General features: G+C 44.8%; 1 pseudogene; it reads right to left on the bottom strand.

The window, feature by feature from the left end:
* Positions 1-5,261: 5,261 nt before the first annotated feature.
* Positions 5,262-11,379, bottom strand: LOC144265718 (protein FAM200C-like; annotated as a pseudogene).
* Between the last annotated feature and the right edge of the window lie 935 nt (positions 11,380-12,314).

The raw sequence follows: 12,314 nt of genomic DNA, 5'->3' as shown, positions 1-12,314 counted from the left end.
CTTCTGTCATCTGCTATCACTGAGAATAGTCTAGATCCATCCTCTTTGGATCCACCTTTCAGGTAGTTAAAAGCAGCTATCAAATCCCCCCTCATTCTTCTCTTCCGTAGACTAAACAATCCCAGTTCCCTCAGCCTCTCCTCATAAGTCATGTGTTCCAGACCCCTAATCATTTTTGTTTCCTTTCGCTGGACTCTCTCCAATTTCTCCACATCCTTCTTGTAGTGTGGGGCCCAAAACTGGACACAGTACTCCAGATGAGGCCTCACCAGTGTCGAATAGGGGGGAACGATCATGTCCCTCAATCTGCTGGCAATGCCCCTTCTTATACACCCCAAAATGCCATTGGCCTTCTTGGCAACAAGGGCACACTGTTGACTCATATCCAGCTTCTCGTCCACTGACACCCCTAGGTCCTTCTCTGCAGAGCTGCTGCCTAGCCATTCAGTCCCTCGTCTGTAGTGGTGCATTGGATTCTTCCGTCCTAAGTGCAGGACTCTGCACTTGTCCTTGTTGAACCTCATCAGATTTCTTTTGGCCCAATCCTCCTATTTGTCTAGGTCCCTCTGTATCCTATCCCTACCCTCCAGCGTATCTACCGCTCCTCCCAGTTTAGTGTCATCCGCAAACTTGCTGAGGGTGCAATCCACACCATCCTCCAGATCATTAATGAAGATATTGAACAAAACCGGCCCCAGGACCGACCCTTGGGGCACTCCACTTGATACTGGCTGCCAACTAGACATGGAGCCATTGATCACTACCCGTTGAGCTCGACAATCTAGCCAACTTTCTACCCACCTTGTAGTGAATCCATCCAGCCCATACTTCTTTAACTTGCTGACAAGAATACTGTGGGAGACTGTGTCAAAAGCTTTGCTAAAATTGAGGAATAACATGTCCACTGCTTTCCCTTCATCCACAGAACCAGTTATCTCATCATAGAAGGCAATTAGATTAGTCAGGCATGACTTGCCCTTGGTGAATCCATGCTGACTGTTCCTGATCACTTTCCTCTCCTCTAAGTGCTTCAGAATTGATTCCTTGAGGACATGCTCCATGATTTTTCCAGGGACTGAGGTGAGGCTGACCGGCCTGTAGTTCCCAGGATCCTCCTTCTTCCCTTTTTTAAAGATGGGTACTACATTAGCCTTTTTCCAGTCTTCCGGGACTTCCCCCGATCACCATGAGTTTTCAAAGATAATGGCCAATGGCTCTGCAATCACATCCGCCAATTCCTTTAGCACTCTCGGATGCAACGCATCCGGCGCCATGGGCTTGTGCACGTCCAGTTTTTCTAAATAGTCCCGAACCAATTCTTTCTCCACAGAGGGCTGGCCACCTCCTCCCCATGCTCTGCTGCCCAGTGCAGTAGTCTGGGAGCTGACCTTGTTCGTAAAGACAGAGGCAAAAAAAGCATTGAGTACATTAGCTTTTTCCACATCCTCTGTCACTAGGTTGCCTCCCTCATTCAGTAAGGGGTCCACACTTCCCTTGGCTTTCTTCTTATTACCAACATACCTGAAGAAACCCTTCTTGTTACTCTTAACATCCCTTGCTAGCTGCAACTCCAGGTGTGATTTAGCCTTCCTGATTCCATTCCTACATACCCGAGCAATATTTATATACTCATCCCTGGTCATTTGTCCAATCTTCCATTTCTTGTAAGCCTCTTTTTTGTGTTTAAGATCAGCAAGGATTTTACAGTTAAGCCAAGCTGGTCGCCTGCCATATTTACTATTCTTTCTACACATCGGGATGATTTGTCCCTGTTACCTCAATAAGGATTCTTTAAAATACAGCCAGCTCTCCTGGATTCCTTTCCCCCTCATGTTATTCTCCCAGGGGATCTTGCCCATCAGTTCCCTGAGGGAGTCAAAGTCTGCTTTTTTGAAGTCCAGGGTATGTATTCTGCTGCTTTCCTTTCTTCCTTGTGTCAGGATCCTGAACTCGACCATCTCATGGTCACTGCCTCCCAGGTTCCCATCCACTTTTGCTTCCCCTACTAATTCTTCCTGGTTTGTGAGCAGCAGGTCAAGAAGAGCTCTGCCCCTAGTTGGTTCCTCCAGTACTTGCACCAGGAAATTGTCCCCTACAGTTTCCAAAAACTTCCTGGATTGTCTGTGCACCGCTGTATTGCTCTCCCAGCAGATATCAGGATGATTGAAGTCGCCCATGAGAACCAGGGCGTGTGATCTAGTAGCTTCTGCAAGTTGCCAGAAGAAAGCCTCATCCACCTCATCCCCCTGGTCCGGTGGTCTACAGCAGACTCCCACCACGACATCACCTTTGTTGCTCACGCTTCTAAATTTAATCCAGAGACTCTCAGGTTTTTCTCCAGTTTCATACTAGAGCTCTGAGCAGTCATACTGCTCCCTTACATACAGTACAACTCCTCCACCTTTTCTGGCCTCCCTGTCCTTCCTGAACAGTTTATACCCATCTATGACAGTACCCCAGTCATGCGAGTTATCCCACCAAGTCTCTGTTATTCCAATCACATCATAATTCCCTGACTTTGCCAGGACCACCAGTTCTCCCTGCTTGTTTCCCAGGCTTTGTGCATTTGTATATAGGCACTTGAGATAACCCGCTGATCGCCCCTCATTCTCAGTATGAGGCAGGAGCCCTCCCCTCTCACACGCTCCTGCTCGTGCTTCCTCCCGATATCCCGCTTCCCCACTTACCTCAGGGCTTTGGTCTCCTTCCCCCGGTGAACCTAGTTTAAAGCCCTCCTCACTAGGTTAGCCAGGCTACTCGCGAAGATGCTCTTCCCTCTCTTCGTTAAGTGGAGCCCGTCTCTGCCTAGCACTCCTCCTTCTTGGAACACCATCCCATGGTCGAAGAATCCAAAGCCTTCTCTCCGATACCACCTGCGTAGCCATTCATTGACATCCACGATTCGACGATCCCTACCCCGGCCTTTTCCTTCCACGGGGAGGATGGACGAGAACACCACTTGCGCCTTATACTCCTTTATCCTCCTTCCCAGAGCCACGTAGTCTGCAGTGATCCGCTCAAGGTCATTCTTGGCAGTATCATTGGTGCCCACGTGGAAAAGCAGGAAGGGGTAGTGGTCCGAGGGCTTGATGAGTCTCGGCAGACTTTCCATCACATCGCGAATCTTAGCCCCTGGCAAGCAGCAGACTTCTCTGTTTTCCCGGTCAGGGCAGCAGATAGATGACTCAGTCCCCCTGAGGAGAGAGTCCCCAACCACCACCACCCGCCTCCTTCTCTTGGGAGTGGTGGTTGTGGAACCCCCAACCTTAGGACAGTGCATCTCATGCCTTTCAACTGGTGGAGTCTCCTTCTGTTCCCTTCCCCCAGACGTATCATCTGGGCCACTCCCCGCAATGGTACCTGTGGAGAGAACATGAAAACGGTTACTTACCTGTATCTGCGTTGCTGGTACATGGACGTTTCCCCTTCTTCTTCTGGAGGTCACATGTTGCCAAATTTCTTCACCATCCTCCTGTCCCCGCTCCGCAGCCTGCTCTGAATCTTCAGAACCTTGTGCCTGTAGAAGCATATCCTGACATCTGTCCAGGAAATCTTTAGTTTCTCTTATGCAACGCAGGGTCAATACCTGTTGCTCCAGATCTTGAACCTTCTCTTCCAATATGGAGACCAGCTTGCACTTTGTACACACAAAGTCGCTTCTGTCCTGTGGAAGAAAGACAAACATGGCACATCCAGTGCAGGTCACAACAGCTGAACTCTCCCCATCCATATTACCGTCCTACTACGAGCTTCCTCAGGAGATGCACTAATTACTCAGAGAGGTCGTTAGGGTTTAAGCCTCAGTGGGCTCACCCCAGGCGAACTCCCAGGCAAACTCCTGCTGTTTGCTGCTCTGCTGTCCCCCGCTGCTCAGCTGGTTCCCTGCCGCTCAGCTGGTTCGCGGAGCACCGGCTTTTTTAAACAGCCAGGCTCACCTGAAACAAAATACTCCCAACTCCCGCCCTTTTCAGCCAACCAATCAAGCACTTGCTCAAACTTTCAAGCTGCCCTCACTACAAACACTCCGATCCTCTCAACAAACACACACTCAGATACCCAGATACTCACCAACGCAGATCCCAGGCAAACTCCTGTGTTGTAGAGTGAATCTGTGGTTTATGATATGCACAATAATTTTTTTACTGTAGGGTTCTCATCAAAGTTGAACTCCTTGTTAGTTTGATACAGCGTGCCCAAAGTTGGGGGCTCATAGCACCTGACTGTGTTATGGTGGTATATCTTAAGGCAAGTGAGGTAAAGGAAGGAGGAGGGCAAGACTTGCCCTTAACTCAGAGGCAGAGAAGACAGTGCTATCCTCCCAACAGAGCTTATGATCCAAGGTGGACCTTATTTGAGTTCACTGAGCCCCAGATAATCCAGTGGTAAGGGCTAACTTCAGTGGCCATTGTGCACTGTAGCCAGGGGGCGTGGCCTCCTTCTGAGTTTGACAGGGAGGGATGGCCACACACTCACTGGTGGGTGGAACCAGGAAGTCCATGCCCATCCGGCCAGAAGTAGAGGGGCAGGACAGGAACAGAAACTACAAAAGGCCGGCCCTGCAACTCAGTTCGGCTGAAGCTGCTAAGGGAGATAGATGCTCCCCATCCACTGCTGGAGTGGGGAGCCGAAGAGGACCTCTGATGCCCCAAGAACTCATCAGATCTTCCAGAGCTGCCAGACACCCAAGATACCAAGGAGCTGCTAGGACTGCCACTGGCAATTCAGTGCCAATTCACTGCCAATTCAGGTCAGCGTGTTGCAGCTGGATTCCCCACTGATCCAGTGGCGAAACACTCCACCACAGTTAGGGCCCTGGGTTGGGACCCAGTGGAGTCGGGTGGTCCAGGAGGCCTGTGTTAGTCTATCATCCACCAGAACTAGGACATTAGACCCTTTATTGCTCTGCCCTGCATAAGGACCTGGGCTCCTAGACTATTCTGTGCTCTGCCCTGCCTGAGGGCTGAGCTCCTAGACTGTTTGGTACTGTACACTGACTGAGGGCTGAGCCCCTCGACCCAAACTTTTCAGCATCATGCCCCCGTTTTAATTTTCGAGAAACCCTCACCCCCCCACCTCTCCTTTACCATCATGCAACCCCCCTTTTAACAAATTCAATTCATAATTTAAAATTAAAAATAAACACAAAAACTTGGTATACATTTTTTTATTTAAAATTAAAAATAAGCACAAATAGTTTTTCTTGGCAAAAAAATTTAATAAAAATGTAATTTAAAATAAGAAATAGCATAAACAAAACAAATTTAATGTGAAGGATGATGCTTCATGAGTTGGGAAATCCTAGGTTTGAAGGATGAAAGTGCGCTACGCAAATAGTTTTCAACATCCAGTCGATTCCTTTGTTTCGTTTTTATTATGACTAAACTTGAAAAGCTATTTTCACAGAGGTATGTCAACAAAAATGGAAGAATAATACGTAGCGCTTCTTCTCCGACTTTCGGGTAAATTGGGAAATATTTTATCCAAAATTCCTCCAGGCTTAAGTTTTCGAAAATATCTTTCGCACTTGAATCGTATTTCATTTCGAATGCTTGTTCTTACAATACTTCTGGCAATGAATCAACATCAACGTTGAACGGATTACGTGCTAATTTATTAATGGGGTTGCCAGAAAAGTTGTCTGGAAAATAGCAGATGAATTCGTCAGCAAGGCAGTCCAGATGAAACACAGTTTTGTTCTTCGCATCCTCTTTACAAAGTTCTTGGAAACCGTCATTTTCAGCAAGTGATGAAAATGTTGGAAAAGACAAAAAGTTAGGCGTCTGAGCTTGCGTTCAACGTTTCCAAAGCTTGATTTTTTCCATAAACTCTGTGATGGCATCGTGGTGCATTATAATGTTTGCAGCATTGTTTCCTTACAGCTTCAAACTGAGATTGTTCAAAGATTCACAAATGTCCACGAAGTATGCCAGTGAAAGTTGAAATGTTTGGTCCGTAAATGCACGATATAACTCTTCCTTTTCCTGTTGCCTGAGGAAAATTTCCACTTCATCTTTCAGTCTGAATAATCTCGAAAGCATGTTCCCTTTGGAAAGCCATCGTACCTCCACGTGAAACAAAAGAATATTATGATCCGCTCCCAAATCCATGCAAAGAGCCGCAAAAAGTCTTGTATTTAAAGCGCTGTTGTTCACAAAATTGACAACTTTGATGGCCAAATTCAACGAGTCACGTAGGTCATCTGGAAGGGTTTTAGCAGCCAATGCTTGTCTGTGTATGACGCAATGAGTCGTAGTTATGGCAGGATTTTTTTCTTTCACCAGTGTCACAAATCCAGAGTGAGAGACAAGCATTGCTGGAGCACCGTCGATGCATACACCAACCAGTTTTTCCCATGAAAGTCCATTTTCTTCAAAAAAGTTGGAAACTATTTTCATAACATCAGAAGCCTTTGATGTGGTCGTCAATTCCTTCAAAAAAAGCAGTTCTTCTTTCACAGTTCCATCGTTAATGAATCGAACATAGACGAGCAACTGACAGCATTGTGCTACATCAGTGGTATCGTCGTACTGAATTGCGAAAAAAGAGGAAGCTTTCACTGCTTCCACAACTCGCAGTTTTAGATCTTTCACCATGTCATTGATGTGACGTTTCATGGAATTGTCGGAAAGCGAAATTTTTGATATTTTTTTCTTGCCTTTGGCACCAAGCACAATATCAGCTGCTTTCAATAAGCAAGGCTTCACAAGAGTTTCTCCTATCATGTGCACTTTCTTGGCTTTAGCAATGAGCAACGACAGTTCATAAGATGCTTCTACCACTTTGGCTGACGCTTGATGAAAAGTTCCAGTAGTGTCCAGCTTCATGCATTTTAAATTTTGAAGTTTAGCAGCAAAAAACTCTTTTGGTTTGTCTTTCAAAGCACTGTGGTTCTTTGTCAAGTGTTGCTCAAGACAACTAGGTCTCAAGGCATCATTGCTGAGAACTGCGTGCCATACTATGCATTGAGGATGATCGATTCCTTTTTTTTTCCATGACGGTGAAACCATACTTAATGTAGTCTTCATCGTACTTCCTTTTCTTAATCACAGCTATAATATACGAATAAAAAAAATGTATAAAAATAATTTTCCTGATTTGTGAATAATAATGGACACAAGTTAATTTGACAGGTTTCAGAGTAACAGCCGTGTTAGTCTGTATTCGCAAAAAGAAAAGGAGTATTTGTGGCACCTTAGAGACTAACCAATTTATTTGAGCATAAGCTTTCGTGAGCTACAGCTCACTTCATCGGATGCAATTTGAGTTAATTTGAGTTACTGCAAACCTTTATTTACTTCTACTATTACGTTCTATATATACAACCCACCACCAGTCCAGCAAGTAGCCGGTCTTGCATGGTGAGTGGTGGAGGTAACCACTCCCACGATAGAACAGTCTCGAACACTCTCGTGAGCGAGCTAGGAAGTTTTAAAAAGTTCCATCGCTTTCTACATTGTTCTTCGGCCTCCCCAGCAACCAAAACAGCATGCCTACACATCGAAAGGCAAAAAAATAAAATATATTCACATTTCATGGTATGAAATTTGAAAACATTGCAGTTATATACTTTTATTTATAGTTGTATTTTTATTATTATTTTACCTTTATTCTTGTCTGAGTATACTTGTCTACTCATAATCAAAAACGAAAAGATTGTTAATACTTTATTGTAGTTAAATAATACAGGCCTGTAATTGGACAATTTTGTGAATAGTTATGTATACAGAAATCTGAATATTGTATTGTCTGTTGGTCTATTAAATAAATAAATAAATAAATAAATTTTACGCTGATAAATTTTTTTTTCATTATGAAAATTTCACAGCCTCACACCCCCCTTGGAATTTCTTCATGCCCCGCTGGGGGGACGCGCCCCCCAGTTTGGGAACTGATGCCCTAGACTGTTCCCTGCTCAACCATGCCTGAGGGCTCAGCTCCTAAATTATTTACTGCTCCCCCTGGCCTAAGGGCCTAGGATCCTAGACTGATTGCTCCTTTGCCCTGCCTGAGGGCTTGGCTCCTAGACTATTGACTGTTCTTCCCTGCTTGAGGGCCAGAACTCTAGACAGCTAGGGCTCCACCCTGCCTGAGGGCTTGAGCCCCAGAGGTTGAATACTGCCCAGCCCAGCTCAGAGAGCCTGGGCATCAAAGACATCTAATTTTCCCTTTACCAGATTGCCTTTCTAGGAACGAGACAGCGAGGGGGCTTGGCCTTCCTCTGAGATCGACAAGGAGGGATGGCCACACACTCCTACATGCATCTATGTAATAAGATGAGGGGTCATCTTGAGAGGGTGAACACACAGGACCTCTTAGTCCCCACCAGGATTGCCAGCATCAAGATCCCCTAGGTCCTGGATCTGTTCAAAAGAGCATGATACAACTTGTATCATCCAGTCTGTTGCCTCCCATGATCTGGAAGACTTGCTAAATGCCATGGTGAAGAGGACAACCAAATACGTGGTTTTTTCCACGGAGAGCAACAAAGAACTGGACAATGTCCACTTTCCATCAGGGCTAGTGTATTGCCAACTTCCTGATTTTATTACACGTCTTGTGATGTTTGATGTTTCACTTAAAGCCACAGCTCCTGGGTCATGTGAATATGTGAGTATCTCAGCTTTCATTCTTTTAAGAAGGTAGTTTCTAGCTTTGTGGCTGTGAAGCTGAAAAATATCAATCCTAAAAGCTTTAAAAAAAAGAAGGAAAATGAAAATGGTTTCAAATTTACTATTTTTAAAATATGATTTTGAAGCCAATTTTATGATTTTTGTGGGGCCTGATGTGGTTTTTTAAAGTTTGGGGTTGGTAATATTGATAATATAAATGGCAAAACTAATCAACTTCTGATATGCATAATGCTGATAGGCTGAGATCTCATATTCAGTTACATGAAGACATCTAACTAGTGTGCAGCTGCCGCTACAAAAGTCAATAGGATGCTGGATACATTAAAAATTGGTCAGATGTGTACCTGGGACTCCTGAGGAAGCCAAAATTGTTGATTTCCACAGAGGATACTTCAGAAGAGAAATCAGATAGCTTTTCTCATTGTTTTGTTTGGTGCCATTATACATTTTTCTATAATTATAAAAATATTTATTAATCGGTTGAGATCTTTGGTTATTGAGAATCTCTTTAAATCTAGTCAGACTCTGTGTGTGTGTGTGTGTGTGTGTGTGTATTAAAGTCCTGCATGATGGCATATGATAGGTTATTATTTGTGTGACTTTAGCTTATGTGGACATAGCTCATGGGAAATTTGGTTCCCAATTATGTGGCTTATGGAGGGATTTGTAGGCAGCCAGGGATCTTTAGAAAGTGTTTTTCTGCAGATTTCTTTAGCAATGTTATAGATTTTAGTTAATCTTTGAGCACTATCAGTCCAGTAAAGTTGCTCTTTACTGACAGCCTTCTTCCGGGTGAATGGCACGGCTTGGAGCTGCACTGGCAAGTAGAATGAAAGGCAAGGAATAATATGCTGTAGCTGCATGTTTGATAATATATCTATTAGTTCATATGTGGAATGGATGCCTAACAGTAACTATTATAAAAGGGGAATGTGGAGGTGAAAGCCCCACCCTGAGCAAGGGGAAAACAGCAGATACCTTCAGAGGCAGTTCACTGGCTTTTCAAATTCTTTTTTCACTCTTTTAAGGGTATCTTTTGATCACTTGCTATGGCCTCTACCACCTTTATATTATTTAGGACATCGATGTTCAGATCAAAATGGACCAAAATTTGGGATCCTGAACTCCACACTACTGGATACCTAGTTAGCTACAGCTGGAAAAAATGCCCTCTTCTGCCTTTGGTTGGCCATGGCACCATGCCCCATCTTACTAGACTTGGATATCACCATGGTGTTCCATTCATTCATGACCTCTGGGGTTGGTTATTACAGTTTACTAGTACCTGAGAAGGAAACTTCCAGCTCTAAAATAAAAAGTTCCAGTTGGTTCAAACTGGAGCAGCTCACTTACTTAGCAACACAGGCCACTGAAAGCATATCAACCCAGCATCCAGTTCTTTTTATAGGCAACCAGTTGAATAATCTGCAAGATTTCAGTCCTCATTTTCAGAGCCCTTCTAGGGATAAGCCCATCCGACCTGAGGAATATTCACTTTGCATGATTTTAGTCATGTGTGTACAGAAAACAGAGCTTTCTCAGCAACGGGGGGATCTGATTTAATGCACTGCCACGTCCCTTTGTATGACAACTAAATTCTTACTGCTGTTGTTTGACAATCATATTACTGCAGTGACCCGAGCAGCTTTTTACCATCTACATCTGGCTAGGAGGTTTGACCTTTTCATTCGGGTGCTAATATAGTTTGCGGATGATACAAAGCTGGGAGGTATTGCCAATTTAGAGAAGGACCGGGGTATCATACAGGAGGATCTGGATGACCTTGTAAACTGGAGTAATAGTAATAGGATGAAATTTAATAGTGAGAAGTGTAAGGTCATGCATTTAGGGATTAATAACAAGAATTTTAGTTATAAGCTGGGGACGCATCAATTAGAAGTAACAGAGGAGGAGAAGGACCTTGGAGTATTGGTTGACAACAGGATGACTATTCAAAATGTATTGGCTGCCACAGAGGTAGTGCAAGATGTGGGCCTTGTTTTCTGATGTTTGTTGGCACTGTAAAAAAGAATAAGTAGCCCTGATGCATTTGCTATGGGACTGTGTGTTGGGGTGTGCGTATCCCGCACTAGGCAAGAAAGGTGGGTGGAGGAAGTCCCGCCCCCTCAGACCATGCTGGGCATGTACCAACTGCTGCGCTAGTATGAAAAAGAGCAGCTCAGCTCAGTCTGGCCACTGAGGAGGAAACATGCTTGGTGGAGGCTTCAGGCCAGGAGCCACTATAGCCCCTGACTGTGGGAACCAGAGATCCCAGGGACCAGACTGGAGACCTGCTACGTACAGTCAATCAGTGGGAGTCAGAGTTCCAGGGAGCTACCTGTGCCAGGGAACCAGAAACCCCAACGATATATGGACTACAGCTTCAGGAAACCCGGTAGGAAGTAGCCCAGGGAGGCAGAGTAAGTGGTATCTCCCACCCATGTAAGGTCAGTGTGTTGCAATAAGATCCCTGCTGACTGGGTGGTGAACACACTCGCCGCTGACAGGGTCCTGGGCTGGGACCTGGTGAAGTTGGGAGGGCCTGGGTCCCCCTACCCTGGCCACCACCCCTCCTTTGGTGGCAGCCTCCAGATCTGGCCATGACGCCATGCGACCCTGAACACAAGGGCTATAATATTGACTCTGGCCATTAGGCCGTACAGTGCTGAACTCCAGGACAGCCATATTGACTCTGGTCATTAGTCCGTACAGTGCTGAACTCCAGGACAGCCATATTGACTCTGGCCATTAGGCCGTACAGTGCTGAACCCAAGGGCAGTCATAGTGACTTTGGCAATTAGGCTGTGCTGCCCGGAACCCAAGGGTGGCTATGTGGACTCTGGCAATTAGGCCACACATCTCTGAATCCAATGGCAGAATTATTGACTCTGGATTTTGAGACACACTATCTTGAGTTCGAGGACAGTCTGGTAGACAGCAACTGTGGTGCTCTCACAACACTGATCCACCCCTGAAAGGGGATGGGGTGCACATACACCATGACAAACTGTCCAACAGCCAGGCAGCTGTGAAAAGAATTGGATACAAAAGTGTCAGCAACCAAACATCAGCTAAAAATTATATCCTAATATATACCAAGTGCATAATTTTATAAAAATGGAGTAGGCTTATTCCTGAAATTCAGCAGTGATATTCAGACCTGTCCGATTTAGCATCAAAAGAAAGTATAGCTTATTAACACAGAGAACAATTATATGAATTCAAAGAAATTTGGACCCTATTTCTTGATACATTTGGATAAAGAATGCTGAGCTTGCCCAATAATGCCAGACTTCCATTCCACCTGACCTCTCTGCTTTTTCTCTTCCTCTTCCCACACCATCTCCTCTCTGCTTTTTTTTGCCCATTTGGGTATGCCTTTTTATTATTACCCCGGCCTAACATGTTTTGTCTGTGTGATACCATTGGATTTTGTGTTGTCTGGTCTTGCAGCTTCAACAAGTTGTAAAGTTGCATAATTTTATGGGCTATCCTATGAAACGTAAGCTATTTGGTGACATATACAAGCTATAAGTCATTTTCCTTTTTATATTTTTGTGTTTCTTTTTAAAAATTAATAAAAAATTAATCACAAAAAAAAGAAAAGGAGGACAGGATAAAGCACTGGAGAGTGTAGCGAGGAGAACTGGCTGCAGGTGGGAGCTGCAGTTGGCCGATAAGATG

This window comes from Eretmochelys imbricata, chromosome 1 (assembly GCF_965152235.1).
Source record: "Eretmochelys imbricata isolate rEreImb1 chromosome 1, rEreImb1.hap1, whole genome shotgun sequence".
NCBI classification, from domain to species: Eukaryota; Metazoa; Chordata; order Testudines; family Cheloniidae; genus Eretmochelys; species Eretmochelys imbricata.
Note: the sequence above shows the minus strand (reverse complement) of the source record. Positions and strands in the feature narration are given on the sequence as shown.